This window comes from Arachis duranensis, chromosome 6, assembly GCF_000817695.3.
Source record: "Arachis duranensis cultivar V14167 chromosome 6, aradu.V14167.gnm2.J7QH, whole genome shotgun sequence".
NCBI lineage: Eukaryota > Viridiplantae > Streptophyta > Magnoliopsida > Fabales > Fabaceae > Arachis > Arachis duranensis.
This window is the reverse complement of record NC_029777.3, coordinates 73,172,595-73,190,039: the sequence shown is the minus strand read 5'-3', so window position 1 is coordinate 73,190,039 and position 17,445 is coordinate 73,172,595. Positions and strand designations below refer to the sequence as shown.

Genomic DNA, 17,445 nt, shown 5'->3' with positions numbered 1-17,445 from the left:
CTGATTCGTGGAAGAATCAGCGAGTTGGGAAACATGTGTAACATGAACTAGATTTAGTATCCCCTTACGACAAATGCTTATTTATGGATTAGTGAGAATCTAGGCTGGATACTTGGTGAAAAGGAGTTTAAGATGCTTAGTGAGTTTTTATTGCAGTGCGTTGTATTTATTTGACACTTTTACCGGACTGGGAACCCATGGGCTCGGGGTTCTCATTCCGTATATATCTCTTGTTTTTCAGATACAGGTCCAGGTGCTCAAAAGTGAGCTGTGGTTCGTCTGAGTGACGGCGAAGATCTTTATTTTCTCTACTTTGTGTTTTGCTTAGAATATCTCCATCCTTGTTTTGAAGAGATTATATTATGTATTGAACTCTTTTGAACTTCCCTATAGAGGCTCTTGTGTTTCCTTTGGGAGAAATTAGGATATACTGTTGTCAACTACTTTCATACTGTACCCTAGCCGGCCTAAACTTCGCGGGTCGCGACTAGTGGCTATTTACTTATGTTATATATATCTATCTGTTATCTATCTCTTAATCTCCTTTATGCCTTGTCCGTATATCGCTTTCGGCTTCACGTTTTATCTTTTCGATGTCGAAACGTGAGTGATACGTCTTCGCGATTTTATTTCTACTCTTTTCAGGCTTCTCGATTAATACTCCTTTCGAAATTACCTATATTTATATATAAAAAATTCACCTGAAAGTCGTACCACCGTAATATCATTGACTTATGACTCGAGCATAAGGATTTGAATATTAGGGTGTTACTACCGTCGGTTCAACCGAACCAACACATTAAAAGAGCCGAAAGCCCCTTTCTTCTTCATTTTTCCTGCTGCATCATGATGAAATCCAGGGAGAAGAAAAAACTCCCGAACCTCCTACGATAAATTTCCAAATCCCATAACTTCTCCGTTCGAGCTCCAATCGCCGCACCGTTTGTGGCCACGTGTTCACTGTGTCGAGCTCTACGTTTCTATCGGAACAATTTTACTGGTAGCTTTTTTAATCACTCTCAACCTTCTCTTCCCCCAATTTTCAAATTTTAAGTGGGAATATTGAATTTCTTTGATTTCTGATGTTTTAGGATCCAATTAGCTTGAGGAAAACGTTCACTCTTGCTTATGTGAAGCTTGGGTAAGGTGAGGATACGATAATTCTATTTTATTTTCTCTGAATTTGAGCTTTGAGTATTAAATTGGATATATGTGTGTTATGAATGTGTATTAGGTTGTGAAGAAATAATTGGAGCTTGAAATTGTGAATATTGGAACTTGGAGGAAGCTGATTAGTTGAATTTTGAAGGGGCTGCCTTGGTTTTAAATAATTTGCTTTGGTCGTTACATGGAAATCGGCCAAGGTATGGTTTAGGTTTCTTGCATTTAATATATAATGTTCTGTGAAAACTTAGGCTAGACGACCATAGGATAAGTTGGAATGCAGGTGTATGCTTAATGTTTAGTAATTTGTCGATGAATATATTTGGTTGAAGTTTATTGAATAATTAGTTATTAATATTGGATGGTGAATGTTGTTATGTTAATTTGGAGAGAATTATGGTTGAATGTTATTGTTGATGAACATGGTTGGTTTGGTACTTGTTGATTAACTAATAATTTGGTGAATTATTGATTTGAGGTATTTTGTGTTAGAAGCCTAGGATTAGTGAACTATGAACCTTAGTTGAATTTTGGTTGTTGGATTTGAATATTGTATGAGTATAATTGTGGATCTGAGGTAGATTTATTATGGTGACTATTATGATGATGAGGAAGGGTATGTTGAATTGAAAAGAAAGCAGGTTTGGACCCGAAAAGGGTGGCAAAGTCCGAGTTTTAGAGGAGATGCTATCGAAATTTTATAAAAATTAGAGATTTTGTTTATATGATTATCTAAAAAGTTTTAGATTCAAAGGTTATAAGGTTTGATTTAAGAGTTATTAAGAAAATGAGTATGTTTTCAGTTTGAAGTTTGATTCTTAGAAAAGAATGAATTATGTTTTGAATTGGAACTATTGATGGATGGAATGAGAGGTGTGATAATGAAGGATAAGGATTGATTATGTTTAATGTATGATGATGAATGAAATGCGGTTGAGAACGATGTGGATGTTGATGAATTATAATTAAATTATTTATATGGCTTATGAATTTGAATAATCTGAGATACGAGATTCCCTGGATCAAATGCCGTGGCTTGCTACCACGTGTACCAGGTTGAAAACTCGATACTCTGTTGACCCTACGACGTAAGTGTGACCGGGCACTATATAAATTCCTGGGAATGTTACCCCCATTGAGCAATATTGATTATTTGAGATAAAGCTATGCATAGACTCTTAGGGATGCACGTCGGGGGACAGTCTAAGGACAATTCAGACTTGTCGGGTTGGCTGGATAACCGACAGATGAGCCTCATCAGCCATAGGACAGGCATGCATCATATGCATATTACTTGAATTACTTGCGTGTGTATTAACTGGGTGTGCCTAAATGTACTTGCCATGTTAAATGTATATTTGTTATCTGCAGTACTTGTAACCTTCTTGTGCTTGCTTTTGTCTGTTTAGTTGTCTGTGAAAATGCATGATGGAGTTGGAGGTAAGGAGGTATGGCAGAATGGGAATTTAGATTTAAGGTTAAGTTAAATTAGGTTTAAATATCCTTAGTAAACTACCTTTTATGGCTTCTGTTTAATACTTTAAGCTCTACAATCTGAGTGTCGGCGTTCTAGGATTGCCTCTGGCATTCCCAGGACCTTATATATTATGTGTGTGGCACCTTTACCATACTGAGAACCTCCGGTTCTCATTCCATACTATGTTGTTGTTTTTCAGATGCAAGTCGAGAGGCATCTCGTTAGGCGTCTGGACTCTTGAAGCGGAGTGGTTACTGGGTTATTTTGTTATGCTATGATGTATATATATGTACTTAGCTTTCTCTCCACATAACTTATTCTTTTTGATCCTCCTAGAGGTGTATGGAGAGGCAGGATTTTGTTTATGTACATTTGGGTTTTGGATATGTATATATATGTATATATGTGTGTATATTCTCCGGCCAGTCTTGACTTCGCAGGGTGAGCAGGAGCTCGTTATTTTGTATCTTTGACTCTCTGTTCCTGTTTTGGGTTACTTTACACTTGACAGCTGTAGCTTTCTTAGCACGCCAGTTAACTCATTTCTCGAGCGTTGCGCTTTTATATTCACGATTTTTTATTTCCTCTATTCTTCAAGGGTCCTAGCATATTATAATTTTTCTGCTATTATGTGTACTCATTTTATTTTAGAGGTCGTAATACCACACCACCTCTGTTTTACGGCTTAAGTGTAAAGCTTAGTGTGGTAGGGTGTTACATTATGGTATCAGAGCAGTTCGTTCCTATAGAGCCTGAAAGACGAATTGATTGTACTTCTGTGCATTCTCTGTATATCTGTTTATGTGCTATTAGGATATCTGACTGATATATATGGCATAAACGTTTGTGAGCATGCATTTGGAACTTAAAGCATTAGACCTGCGATATTGAGACTGATCAACTTAATATCACTTGTTTGGTGTGTATAGGGACCAGATGTCGACTCGCGGACGCGGTCGCGGGCGAGGTAGAGGTAGGACAGGCACCGTTACTCCTGCCCCCATAGGGACTGATCCAGTAGACTTTATGGCTGCCCTAGGAAATATGGCTGCAGCTATGCAGGCGACAGCCGAGGCACTGGGTAATCAGATAAATCAGGGTAATCATGGGAATAATAATGATGAGGACGGTCCTATGACACTTGCTACATTTCTGAAAGTTCATCCTCCGACCTTCAGGGGAACCTCAAATCCCACTGACGGAGATAATTGGATTCAGGCTATGGAAAGGGCGTTACAGGCACAACAGGTTCCTGAAGAGCAATGGGTTGAATTTGGAATTTATCAGTTGCAAGGTGAAGCTCAGTATTGGTGGCAGGGAACACGACGTATCCTGCATCCTGATGGTGCTGCGATTCCTTGGGAGGTTTTCCGGACAGAGTTCTATAAGAAATATTTTCCTAATTCAGCCAGAAATGCCAAAGAACTTGAATTAATGTAGTTAAAACAGGGACAGATGACTGTTGCTGAGTATACTAGTAAGTTTGAGGAGTTGTGTCGTTTTTCTCGTATCTGTCAAGGGGCACCAGAAGATTTTGCTGAATGGAAGTGTATTAAGTTTGAAGGAGGTCTTCGGAGCGATATTCTGAGCTTCGTTGCCCCAATGGAGATCAGGGTGTTTTCTGAATTGGTGAATAAGAGTAGGGTGGCTGAGGATTGTGTGAGGAAGGCGGCAACAGAGAAAGGAAGTTTGAAGGTGCCTTTTCAGAGGTCTTCAGGGAGGAATTTTGCTCCGAGAGGTAGGAATTTCAAGCGTGGAGGCTTTGTTCCGCAGCAGACTCAGGGTCAAGTAATTACAGAAGGTTGAATACCAATGTTAATCAAGGAAGAAGGTTTGGGAAGCAGCCACAGCAGGATCTGAATTGTCAGAAGTGTGGAAAGTATCATCCTGGAGTTCCGTGCAGATTAGGACTTGGAGTATGCTATTCCTGTGGACAGCCCGGGCATATAGCCAGTAATTGCCCAGAGAAGAAGAAGTATGAGACTGGTAGGGTGCAGCAGCCAGGGAGAGTATACACCACTTCTACCATAGGTGCTGAGGGATCTGGGACACTTATTAGAGGTAATTGTGAAATGGCTGGTAAAATCTTAAATGCTTTATTTGATTCAGGAGCAAGTCATTCATTTATTGCATTTGAAAAGGCCCATGAGTTAGGATTGAGAATGGTGGTTTTAGGTTATGATTTGAAAATATATAATGCTACTCATGAAGCTATGGTGACTAGGATAGGATGTCCACAAGTTCTCTTTCGAGTACAACAGCGTGAATTTGTGCATGATTTGATTTGTTTGCCTATGACTGGTCTTGATCTCATTTTGGGATTGGATTGGTTATCCAAGAATCATGTTTTGCTTGATTGTTCCGAGAAGTCAGTACAGTTTATGCCGGAAGGGTCAGAAGCACCGGTTGTGGTGAATAGTTACTATTTGAATTCTATGATAGTAAACTCTTCTAGAACTGAATGTCAGGGTATTATGTTATTAACTACGGGAGTATCAGGTGATAATCAGAGTTTAGAGCAGATTCTGGTTGTATGTGAATTTTCAGATGTGTTTCCAGATGATATTAATGAATTCCCACCTAACCGAGAGATTGAATTTGCAATCGAGTTGGTACCTGGATCCGGTCCAATTTCGATTACTCCTTATAGGATGTCACCTTTAGAAATGGCTGAATTGAAAGTTCAGCTGGAAGATTTGTTGGGTAAGCATTTTATCCGACCAAGTGTTTCTCCGTGGGGAGCGCCAGTGTTACTGGTAAAGAAGAAGGATGGGAGTATGCGGCTGTGTGTCGACTATCGGCAATTGAATAAAATCACTGTGAAGAATAAATATCCGTTGCCTAGAATCGATGATCTAATGGATCAGTTACAGGGTGCCGGTGTGTTTTCTAAGATTGATCTGCGATCCGGTTATCATCAGATAAGGGTTAGAGACGAGGATATTCCGAAAACCGCTTTCAGAACCCGTTATGGTCATTATGAATATACAGTAATGTCTTTTGGGTTAACTAATGCCCCGGCAGTATTTATGGATTATATGAACAGGATTTTCCGACCGTATCTGGACAAGTTTGTTATTGTCTTCATTGATGACATTCTTGTTTATTCTAAGACTAAAGAGGAACATACTGATCACTTGCAAACTGTGCTGCAAATTCTGAGAGACAGGAAGTTGTACGCTAAGTTATCTAAATGCGAGTTCTGGAAGAGTGAGGTGAAGTTTCTCGGCCACGTGGTGAGTAAGCAAGGAATAGCTGTGGATCCTGCTAAGGTTGAAGCAGTGATGAATTGGGAGTGACCAACTTCAGTGACAGAGATCAGGAGTTTCTTAGGTTTGGCGAAGTATTATCGCAGATTCATTAAGGAATTTTCACAGCTCGTCTTACCTTTAACTAAATTGACTAGGAAGGATACGCCTTTTATCTGGACTCCAGAGTGTGAGGAGAGTTTTCAATAATTGAAGCACAGATTGACTACTGCACCCGTATTGGTATTGCCCGAACCAAGTGAACCGTTTGAAGTGGACTGTGATGCATCTCTGAAGGGTTTAGGGTGCGTTCTGATGCAGCACCAGAATGTTGTGGCGTATGCCTCACGGCAGTTAAGGCCGCATGAGATGAACTATCCGACACATGATTTAGAACTTACTGCTGTTGTGTTTGCTTTAAAGATCTGGAGGCACTACCTCTATGGCGTTAAGTTTCATGTTTTCTCAGACCATAAGAGTTTGAAGTATCTTTTTGAGCAGAAAGAGTTAAATATGCGTCAGAGGAGGTGGATGGAGCTTCTGAAAGATTATGATTTTGAATTGAATTATCATCCAGGAAAAGCGAATGTTGTGGCAGACGCTTTGAGTCGGAAGTCTTTATATGCAGCTTGGATGATGCTACGGGAGGAAGAATTACTAAGGGCATTTCAAGGTTTGAATTTGGGAATTAGAGAAGAATCTGGAATCCTGTGTTTGAGTCAGTTGCAGATTTCAAGTGATTTTAAATTAGAACTTTTGAAGGCTCATCGAGATAGTGAAGCGTTACGTAAGGTATTACCAGCAGTTGAACAGGGAAAACAGTGGAGAGTGTCAAAAGGTCAGGATGGTTTATGGAGGTTCAAGAATCGGATTATTGTGCTTGATATTGGAGACCTGCGACAAAGTATCTTGAAGGAAGCTCATAAGAGTGGGTTCTCAATTCATCCAGGGAGTACTAAAATGTATCAGGATCTGAAAGCGATGTTCTGGTGGCCAGGGATGAAGAATGATGTGGCATTACATGTATCTAAATGTTTAACATGTCAGAAGGTTAAGATTGAGCATCAGAGACCATCAGGAACCCTTCAGCCCTTTAGAGATTCCACAATGGAAATGGGAGAGTATCGCAATGGATTTTGTGATAGGTTTGCCTAGAACCCGATCTGGTTGTGATGCTATTTGGGTGGTTGTGGATCGACTGACAAAATCGGCTCACTTTCTTCCTATCCGAATAAGTTGTACAATGGAAGAATTAGCTCGAATGTATATTAAAGAGATTGTCAGATTGCATGGCGTGCCTTCTACCATTATATCTGACAGGGATCCTCGTTTTACATCAAGGTTCTGGGGAGCTTTTCAGCGTGCATTTGGAACTCAGCTAAGTTTGAGTACTACGTATCACCCTCAAACAGATGGTCAGTCAGAGAGAACTATTCAGACCTTGGAGGATATGCTAAGGGCTTGTGTTTTGGATCAGCCAGCAAGCTGGGATCGGTATATGCCATTAATAGAATTTGCTTATAATAATAGCTATCATGCGAGTATTGGAATGGCTCCGTATGAGGCTCTGTATGGCAGGAAATGTCAATCTCCATTGTGTTGGTATGAAACTGGAGAAAGAAGTTTGTTAGGGCCTGAGATGATAGCTGAAACTACTGAACAGATAAAGAAAATTCGTAGTCGAATGCTTATAGCCCAAAGCCGCCAGAAGAGCTATGCTGATCAGAGGCGAAAGCCTTTGGAATTTGAAGAAGGAGAACATGTCTTTTTGAAAGTTACACCAACCACTGGAGTGGGAAGAGCTATTAAGACTAAGAAACTGAATCCTCATTATATTGGACCCTTTGAGATTCTGAAGAGGATTGGGCCAGTGGCTTATAGAATTGCCTTACCGCCATATCTTTTGAATTTGCACGACGTGTTTCATGTGTCTCAGCTTAGGAAGTACACTCCTGACGCAAGTCATGTTCTAGAACCAGAACCAATCCAAGTAAGAGAAGATCTAACACTTCCAGTAATTCCAGTGAAAACTGATGATACTAATATTAAACGATTACGCGGAAAGGAAGTGTCATTGGTAAAAGTAGCTTGGAGTCGAGCTGGTATCGAAGAACATACTTGGGAACTCGAATCAGATATGCGAAAGGACTACCCACATCTCTTTTCAGGTAACTGAATTTGAATTTTGAGGACAAAATTCTTTATTAGGTGGGTAGGATGTAAACCTCGGTTAAATTAGTAGATGATTAGTCAATAAATTAGTTTTTAATAAGGAGGATTATAAATGTGAATATTATATCAAATTAGGATAGAGCTCATCGAAACGAGAATTTTGACACCAATTTCGAAGAAATCGGTTCAAGTTTGGACCGAACGGGTCGAACCGGTTGAACCAGACTCGAACTGGGCCGTCGGTTCAACCGGACCAACACATTAAAAGAGCCGAAAGCCCCTTTCTTCTTCATTTTTCCTGCTGCATCACGATGAACTCCAGGGAGAAGAAAAAACTCCCGAACCTCCTACGATAAATTTCCAAATCCCATAACTTCTCCATTCGAGCTCCAATCGCCGCACCGTTTGTGGCCACGTGTTCACCGCGTCGAGCTCTACGTTTCTACCGGAACAATTTCACTGGTAACTTGTTTAATCACTCTCAACCTTCTCTTCCCCCAATTTTCAAATTTTAAGTGGGAATATTGAATTTCTTTGATTTCTGATGTTTTAGGATCCAATTAGCTTGAGGAAAACGTTCACTCTTGCTTATGTGAAGCTTGGGTAAGGTGAGGATACGATAATTCTATTTTATTTTCTCTGAATTTGAGCTTTGAGTATTAAATTGGATATATGTGTGTTATGAATGTGTATTAGGTTGTGATAAATAATTGGAGCTTGAAATTGTGAATATTGGAACTTGGAGGAAGCTGATTAGTTGAATTTTGAAGGGGCTGCCTTGGTTTTAAATAATTTGCTTTGGTCGTTACATGGAAATTGGCCAAGGTATGGTTTAGGTTTCTTGCATTTAATATATAATGTTCTGTGAAAACTTAGGCTAGACGACCATAGGATAAGTTGGAATGCAGGTGTATGCTTAATGTTTGGTAATTTGTCGATGAATATATTTGGTTGAAGTTTATTGAATAATTAGTTATTAATGTTGGATGCGGAATGTTGTTATGTTAATTTGGAGAGAATTATGGTTGAATGTTATTGTTGATGAACATGGTTGGTTTGGTACTTGTTGATTAACTAATAATTTGGTGAATTATTGATTTGAGGTATTTTGTGTTAGAAGCCTAGGATTAGTGAACTTTGAACCTTAGTTGAATTTTGGTTGTTGGATTTGAATATTGTATGAGTATAATTGTGTTGAATTTTGGTTGTTGGATTTGAAGATTGTATGAGTTTAATTGTTGATCTGAAGTAGATTTTTGTGGAGATTGTTATGATAATGAGGAAGAGAATGTTGGATTGAAAAGAATGCAGGTTTGGACCCGAAAAGGGTGGCAAAGTCCGAGTTTTAGAGGAAATGCTGTCGAAATTTTATAAAAATTAGAGATTTTGTTTATATGATTATCTAAAAAGTTTTAGATTCAAAGGTTATAAGGTTTGATTTAGAGTTATTAAGAAAATGAGTATGTTTTCAGTTTGAAGTTTGATTCTTAGAAAAGAATGAATTATGTTTTGAATTGGAACTATTGATGGACGGAATGAGAGGTGTGATAATGAAGGATAAGGATTGATTATGTTTAATGTATGATGATGAATGAAATGCGGTTGAGAACGATGTGGATGTTGATGAATTATAATTAAATTATTTATATGGCTTATGAATTTGAATAATCTGAGATACGAGATTCCCTGGATTAAGTGCCGTGGCTTGCCACCACGTGTACCAGGTTGAAAACTCGATACTCTGTTGACCCTACGACGTAAGTGTGACCGGGCACTATATAAATTCCCGGGAATGTTACCCCCATTGAGCAATATTGATTATTTGAGATAAAGCTATGCATAGACTCTTGGGGATGCACGTCGGGGGACAGTCTAAGGACAATTCAAACTTGTCGGGTTGGCTGGATAACCGACAGATGAGCCTCATCAGCCATAGGACAGGCATGCATCATATGCATATTACTTGAATTGCTTGCGTGTGTATTAACTGGGTGTGCCTAAATGTACTTGCCATGTTAAATGTATATTTGTTATCTGCAGTACTTGTAACATTCTTGTGCTTGCCTTTGTCTGTTTAGTTGTCTGTGAAAATGCATGATGGAGTTGGAGGTAAGGAGGTATGGCAGAATGGGAATTTAGATTTAAGGTTAAGTTAAGTTAGGTTTAAATATCCTTATTAAACTACCTTTTATGGCTTCTGTTTAATACTTTAAGCTCTACAATCTGAGTGTCGGCGTTCTAGGATTGCCTCTGGCATTCCCAGGACCTTATATATTATGTGTGTGGCACCTTTACCATACTGAGAACCTCCGGTTCTCATTCCATACTATGTTGTTGTTTTTTAGATGCAGGTCGAGAGGCATCTCGTTAGGCGTCTGGACTCTTGAGGTGGAGTGGTTACTGGGATATTTTGTTATGCTATGATGTATATATATGTACTTAGCTATCTCTCCACATAACTTATTCTTTTTGATCCTCCTAGAGGTGTATGGAGAGGCAGGATTTTGTTTATGTACATTTGGGTTTTGGATATGTATATATATGTATATATGTGTGTATATTCTCCGGCCTGTCTTGACTTCGCAGGCTGAGTCAGGAGCTCGTTATTTTGTATCTTTGACTCTCTGTTCCTGTTTTGGGTTACTTTACACTTGACAGCTATAGCTTTCTTAGCACGCCAGTTAACTCATTTCTCAATCGTTGCACTTTTATATTCGCGATTTTTTATTTCCTCTATTCTTCAAGGCTCCTAGCATATTATAATTTTTCTGCTATTATGTGTACTCATTTTATTTTAGAGGTCATAATACCACACCACCTCTGTTTTACGGCTTAAGCGTAAAGCTTAGTGTGGTAGGTTGTTACAGTACGCGTGGGTTGCGCACTGAGGGGGGCGACGCGTAGGCGTCGGTCACGCGTACGTGTGACTGTGTTTGTGCTACTAGCGTGAGGGCAACGTGGCACTCACACAGCCCTCTATTTATTTTGGGATGTGTGCCAACATGTCGTATGACGCGTGCGTGTTAGGCACGCGCACGCGTGGTAGGGCTTATTGTGAAAGTGACGCGCACGCGTCCACGACGCGTTCTCGTGATGCGATTTGTGCCTCGAGCACAGTGCCAGCACCAAGCTATCCTAACTTTCGGCCGAAACACCTTTTACGTAGATTTTTTAGGGCCACGCATGCGCGTCATTGACGCGTACGCATGATGGGCCAAAATCTCAAATGACGCGTACGTGTGGGGGACGCGTACGCGTGGTTATGCTTGTGTGATTGGCACACTTCCTGCATAGTTTCCACGCAACTTTCTGTTCAGTTTTTTTTAATGCAAAATGCAAAATGCAGTATGCAGATGCTGATGCAGATGTTATGAATAGTTCCAGGTTCAATGAAATAAAATAAAACTCAAAAATAAACAAAACTAAATAAAAATATAATTGAAAAGGAACGATCATACCATGGTGGGTTGTCTCTCACCTAGCACTTTTGGTTAAAGTCCTTAAGTTGGACATTTGGTGAGTTCCCTGTTATGGTGGCTTATGATTGTACTGATCCAGGAATCCCCACCAATGTTTATACTTCCAATAGCCTCCGGGATCCCAAACTAGGCGCAGAAAGCCTTCAAGCAAGTTAAAGCAAGTGACAAGGCCCCACGAGTGTTGATTGTTAGAATGAATTCCGGGGTCCCAAACCTTGCTTTTGCACCCGTCTTTGTGTAGATCATCATGATTCCATCCAGGTGGCACACAATTGAAATTCTCACTACAGCCTCCAAACAACTTCCAAGACCCATTCAATTGAGCTTCACACCAAACCTTGCATTTCAACTTGGAGCATACAACCATATTGAACCTTGCTGGATAACTCCAACCACTAACCATCTTCTTCTTGCTCTTAATGCCACAAAGAGCTCTAAGTTGACCATCCGTCTCTAGAATCCCATATTCAAGTGGGAAAGTAAAGGTTAAGGAAGAGTATTTTACCCACTTGAATGTTGTATTGGACGGTAATGGTTTTGGGAGAGGTGTTTCTAAGGATCTTGCAAGCTCCACTCCCTTGTGCTCTTTTTTGACAACTTCCATCTCTTTGCAATCTTCTTCAATATCAACCTCTTCTTCTTGGTAGATTTCTTCCAATTCAATCTCTTATTCATTGTTCACCAAGGGCATGAGAGGTTGTACTTCCTCTTCTTTTATCTCCATGTCAAGTCCAATGGGAGAGGATTCAAATGTTGATAAGAATTCATCGATGATCGAACCCATCTCTTGATTATCCCTTTCAAAGTCTTCAATCATGAGATGCCTTGGAGGTTGTACACCCTCCTCAACATCAGTTTCAAATGTCTCCAAAAAAGGCTCTATAACTTGACTTTCCCATGGAGGGTCAGCATCTCCTAAGTCTTCAACCACTTCCTCCTCTTCAATGGCAGGTGTAGCTTATTCCAATTTTTCTAATATAAAATCATGTTGCCCACTGTCCACCGGAGTTTCTAACTTCTCCATCATGCCGTGTTCTTCAGTAGATTCTCCACATGAAGCTATGGGGTTCCTTGAATGTCCGAACGTCGGTAAGGTAATCGATTTATCGCTTGATCCAGTTGTTTAAGTATAAAATCTTACTCCTCCTTGATGGTTCCTTTTCTATGACAACTCCCTTTAACTACTCCTTCATCTGTAAAGGTCTCTTCTACCTTCACCTTTAGTACCTCCTCTAGCTCCTTATGAAGTATAGATTCGCAAGGATGATCCCTTCTCTCTTGTTCCATGTCAATAGCAGCATTGGGATCATGTTGCTCTTGGATTAATGGATGTGGGAGATCTTCCTTGGATGGTGGTGATGGGATAGAGAGATCATTCTGTGGTTGAAAAGGAAGTGCACTGGAGCTTGAGGGTTGAACATTGGAGGTAGAGGGTTGGTCCATGCGGGATATGAGATTTTGGAGTGTAGAGGTGAGACCAATGAGAGAGGTAACTGTGCTCTCCATGGAGGTTTGGGGTGGATAGGAGGGTTCATTTTTTTGGAAAACAGGTTCATAATACAGAGGTGGTTCTTTTTGATAAGGATATGGAGATGGTGAATATTGAGGTGGTGGTTCTGGGTATGGTTCGTATGGTGGTTGGTGTGGTGGATAAGGATTAGGGTCAAATGGAGGTAAGTGGTGGTAAGGGACTTGTGAGTATGGTTGTCCAAGGTTATGTTGAGGAGGGGGTTCATAGGCATATGGTGGTGGTTGTTGATAATCAAAAGAGGGCTCACCATAGCTATTGCCTTGATATGCATCACAGAACGGTTGTTGATAGTCCATTGGAGGTGGTTGTTGCCATGAGGGTTGATCAAATCCTTGTGACTCCTTCCATCTTTGATTGTTCCAACCTTGATGCCTATTCTCACTGTAGTCTCCTCTTCCTGCAACATAGTTGTAACTAGACTCATAGCCAAAGGGGTGAGAGTTCATAGTAGTAGGAGAAAATAGAAACAAAAACTAACAAAAAGAAAATATTTTGAAAGATATGATTTTTGAAAAAAAAAAAAGATAAGATAAGATTTTGAAAAAGATATGATTTTTGAAAAAAAAAGATAAGATAAAAAATTTAAAAATAAAGATCTGAAATTTTTTTTTTTGAAAAATATTTACAAAAACCAATAATAAAGCACACGTTTGCAATTTCCCCGACAACGGCGCCATTGTGACGATCGGACTTTCTATCGGTAAAGAAATACAAAAATATAATCGTGTTGTGAGTATAGCTTCTAAACCAACAGAAAATTCTTTCGTACAAATGTTTGGTTGTCACAAGTAACAAACCCAATAAAATTTATAAACCGAAGTATTCAAACCTCGGGTTGTCTTCTCAAGGAATTGTAGGGAAGTGTGATTTATTAATGGTTATGGAAAACAGTATTTTTGGGTTTTTGAAAAAGGTTTGAACAAGAGAAATAAATTGCAGGGAATTAATAAATCAATAGCTAATAAAACTCTTGGCAAAGTATGAAAATTAGAAGTCCTATCCTAGTATCCTTATCAATGGTGATGAGAATTATATTTTTGCTCCCACTCAGTCAACCTCTAACTATGAAGGTAAGTCAAGTGGATAAATCAATTTAACACCTAAAGTCCTAGTCAACTCCTGAGGAAAGACTAGAGTTATAGGAATCTAAATCAATCAGCAAAGATAACAATTATCAATCACGATGAGTTTGACAACTCAAGAGTTACCAATTAATCAACCAAAACCAAGAATATATGAAACTAAATAAAAGTAATATGTCTGAAATACCTCAAATATTAATAAAAGAAATCAAATCCAAAATAAAGAGTTCATAAACCAAATTGGGGAAATAAATAAAAAGAACATTAAACCTGTGATTTGAAGAAGATGAAATCCTAATCATAATCCTAATCCTAAGAGAGAGGTGAGAACATCTCTCTCTAAAAACTACATCCAAACCTAAAATTGTGTGTATGATCTGATATCTTGAGTCTCTGCATGTTCTCTGACTTTAATCTGTGTTTCTAGGCCGAAATCTGAGTCAAAACGCGGCCCGAAACTGTCTCCAGCGTATTCTGTAATTTCTGCAGATTGCGCAGGTCACGCATACGCGTCGGTCACGGGTAGGCGTCATTCAGCGATTTTCTCTCCACGCGTGTGCGTCAGGAACGCGCTCGCGTCGGTTGCACGAACTCCAATCCACGCGTATGCGTCAAGCACGCGTACCCGTAGCTGTGATTTTGTCCAAATCGCGCCCACGCGTCAGCCATGCGTGCGTGTCGCTGTCCGCTGGTTGTCTCCTTTATTTCTTGTGCTCCTTCCCTTTTTGCAAGCTTCCTCTCTATTCTCTAAGTCATTCCTACCCTATGAAGCCTGAAACACTTAACACACAGATCACGACATCGATTGGTATAAAGGAGAATAAAAATACACAATAAAAAGATATTTAGGAAGCGAGTTTTCAATCATAGAACAATTTGGGAAGGAATTGTAAATACATGCTAATCATATGAATAATTGGGTAAAGACTTGATAAAAACCACTCAATTAAACACAATATGAATCATAAAATAGTGGTTTATCAGTGTTTCCATAGGCTTCACCCATGTAATCAGGGTTCTCAGGATCATAAGCTTCTTCTTCAGAAGATGCTTCTTTAGTACTGTTGGATGCATTTTGTAATCCATTCAGACTCTGAGAAATCATATTGACTTGTTGAGTCAACATTTTGTTCTGAGCTAATATGGCATTCAGAGCATCAATTTCAAGAACTCCCTTCCTCTGAGGCGTCCCATTACTCACATGATTCCTTTCAGAGGTGTACATGAACTGGTTATTTGTAACCATTTCAATGAGTTCCTGAGCTTCTGCAGGCATTTTCTTCATGTGAATAGATTCACTTGCAGAATGGTCCAATGACATCTTAGACAATTCAGACAGATCGTCATAGAATATATCCAGGATGGTCTATTCTGAGAGCATGTCAGAAGGACACTTTTTGGTCAGTTGCTTGTATCTGTCCCAAGCTTCATAGAGGGATTCACCTTCTTTCTGCCTGAAGGTTTGAACATCCACTCTAAGCTTGCTCAACTTTTGAGGAGGAAAGAATTTGGCTAAGAAAGCCGTGACCAGTTTATCCCAAGAGTTCAGGCTATCTCTAGGTTGAAAGTCCAACTATATTCTAGCTCTGTCTCTTATAGCAAAAGGGAAAAGCATAAGCTTATAGACCTCGGGATCAACTCCATTGGTCTTAACAATATCACAGATCTGCAAGAATTCAGTTAAGAACTGAAAAAGGATCTTCTGATGGAAGTCTATAAAACTTGCAATTTTGTTGCATCAGAGAAACTAATTGAGGCTTTAGCTCAAAATTATTTGCTCCAATGGCAGAAATTGAGATGCTTCTTCCATGGAAGTTAGAATTTGGTGCAGTGAAGTCACCAAGCATCTTTCTTGCATTGTTGTTGGGTTCGGCCATTACTTCTTTTTCGAGATTCTCTGTAAGGTTTTCTCTAGATTGTTGTGCTTTAGCTTCTCTTAGCTTCTTCTTCAGAGTCCTTTCAGGTTCAGGGTCAGCTTCAACAAGAATGTTCTTGTTCTTGCTCCTGCTCATATGAAAAAGAAGAGGGCAGAAAAGGAAGAGGAATCCTCTATGACACAGTATAAAGATTCCTTTATGTAAGTAGAAGAAGAAAAGAATAGAAGAATGATGTAAAGAGAAGAGATGAAAAATTCGAACACAGAGAGGGAGAGAGGGTTCGAATTATAAGAAGAAGAGAAGAGTGTTAGTGATTAAATAAATAAATAGAAGAAGATGAGAGAGAGAGTTTTCGAAAATAATTAAAAGGAAAAGGAAAATATTTTTGTTTTTATTTTAAAATTTTGTTAGAATTCGAAAATTAAGAGAAGAAATAGAATAAAATTAAAATTTAAAATAATTAATTAATTAAAAAGAATTTTGAAAAAGAAGTTAATGATTTTCAAAAATTAGAGAGAGAAAATTAGTTAGGTGATTTTGAAAAAGATAAGAATTTTAAAATCAAACAAAAAGTTAAGTAGTTAATTGAAAAAGATTTGAAAATCAATTTTGGAAAGATAAGAAGTTAGAAAAGATTTTGAAATTGATTTTGAAAAAGATATGATTTGAAAAAGATATGTTTGAAAAGATATGATTGAAAACATATGATTAAAAAGATATGATTAAAATTTATTTTGAAAAAGATTTGAAAAAGAAATTTAAAAAGATTTGATTTTGAAAATTAAAGTTAATGACTTGACTCACAAGAAACTAAAACATATTTCAATTTGTAGTATTTAATTTTAGTATATTTATATTATGTATAATAATTATAATAATAATAATCATTGGTAAAAAATAATTTGAAAATTAAAAAAAGGATAGATTGTTATTTCTAAAAGAATGAGTATAATTAAAAAAGTTTCATAATTTTAGTGGCAATAATAATGGCAACTAAAAGTGAATAACATTACAAGTTTAGAATTATTTTTAGTGGCCATATAAATTGCCGGTAAACTGGGTTTTGGCGGCAATAGTAATGGTTACTAAAAGTGAATAACATTGTAACCATAGAATTACTTTTAGTGGTTATATAAATTGCCAAAAAAAACAGCCACAAAAAGTTATATATTTCTTGCGGCCATTAAAAAGGTCTTTACCGGCTAATGTTATAATTATCACTAAAATCTTTTAACGACAAAATATAAGACGGCTAATGTCTAATTATCCGTAAATGTATTAGCGGTTATTTTTATTACTGCTAAAAATAAAATAAATAACCACAAAAAATAATTTTTTTTAGTAGTGTTATCACATAATTTTAGCGCCTCACGATGGAATGATTACAAGAATGAATTAAGAGTTAAGACTCCTAA

The 17,445-nt window shown here is 38.4% G+C and overlaps 1 long non-coding RNA gene across 1 annotated transcript; it reads left to right on the top strand.

The window, feature by feature from the left end:
• Window positions 1-1,090: 1,090 nt before the first annotated feature.
• Window positions 1,091-3,074, top strand: LOC107494092 (uncharacterized). The gene is made up of 3 exons (XR_008010685.1): window positions 1,091-1,146; window positions 1,235-1,364; window positions 2,841-3,074. It is a non-coding gene; the product is annotated as an uncharacterized LOC107494092 (long non-coding RNA).
• The last annotated feature ends 14,371 nt before the right edge of the window (window positions 3,075-17,445 follow it).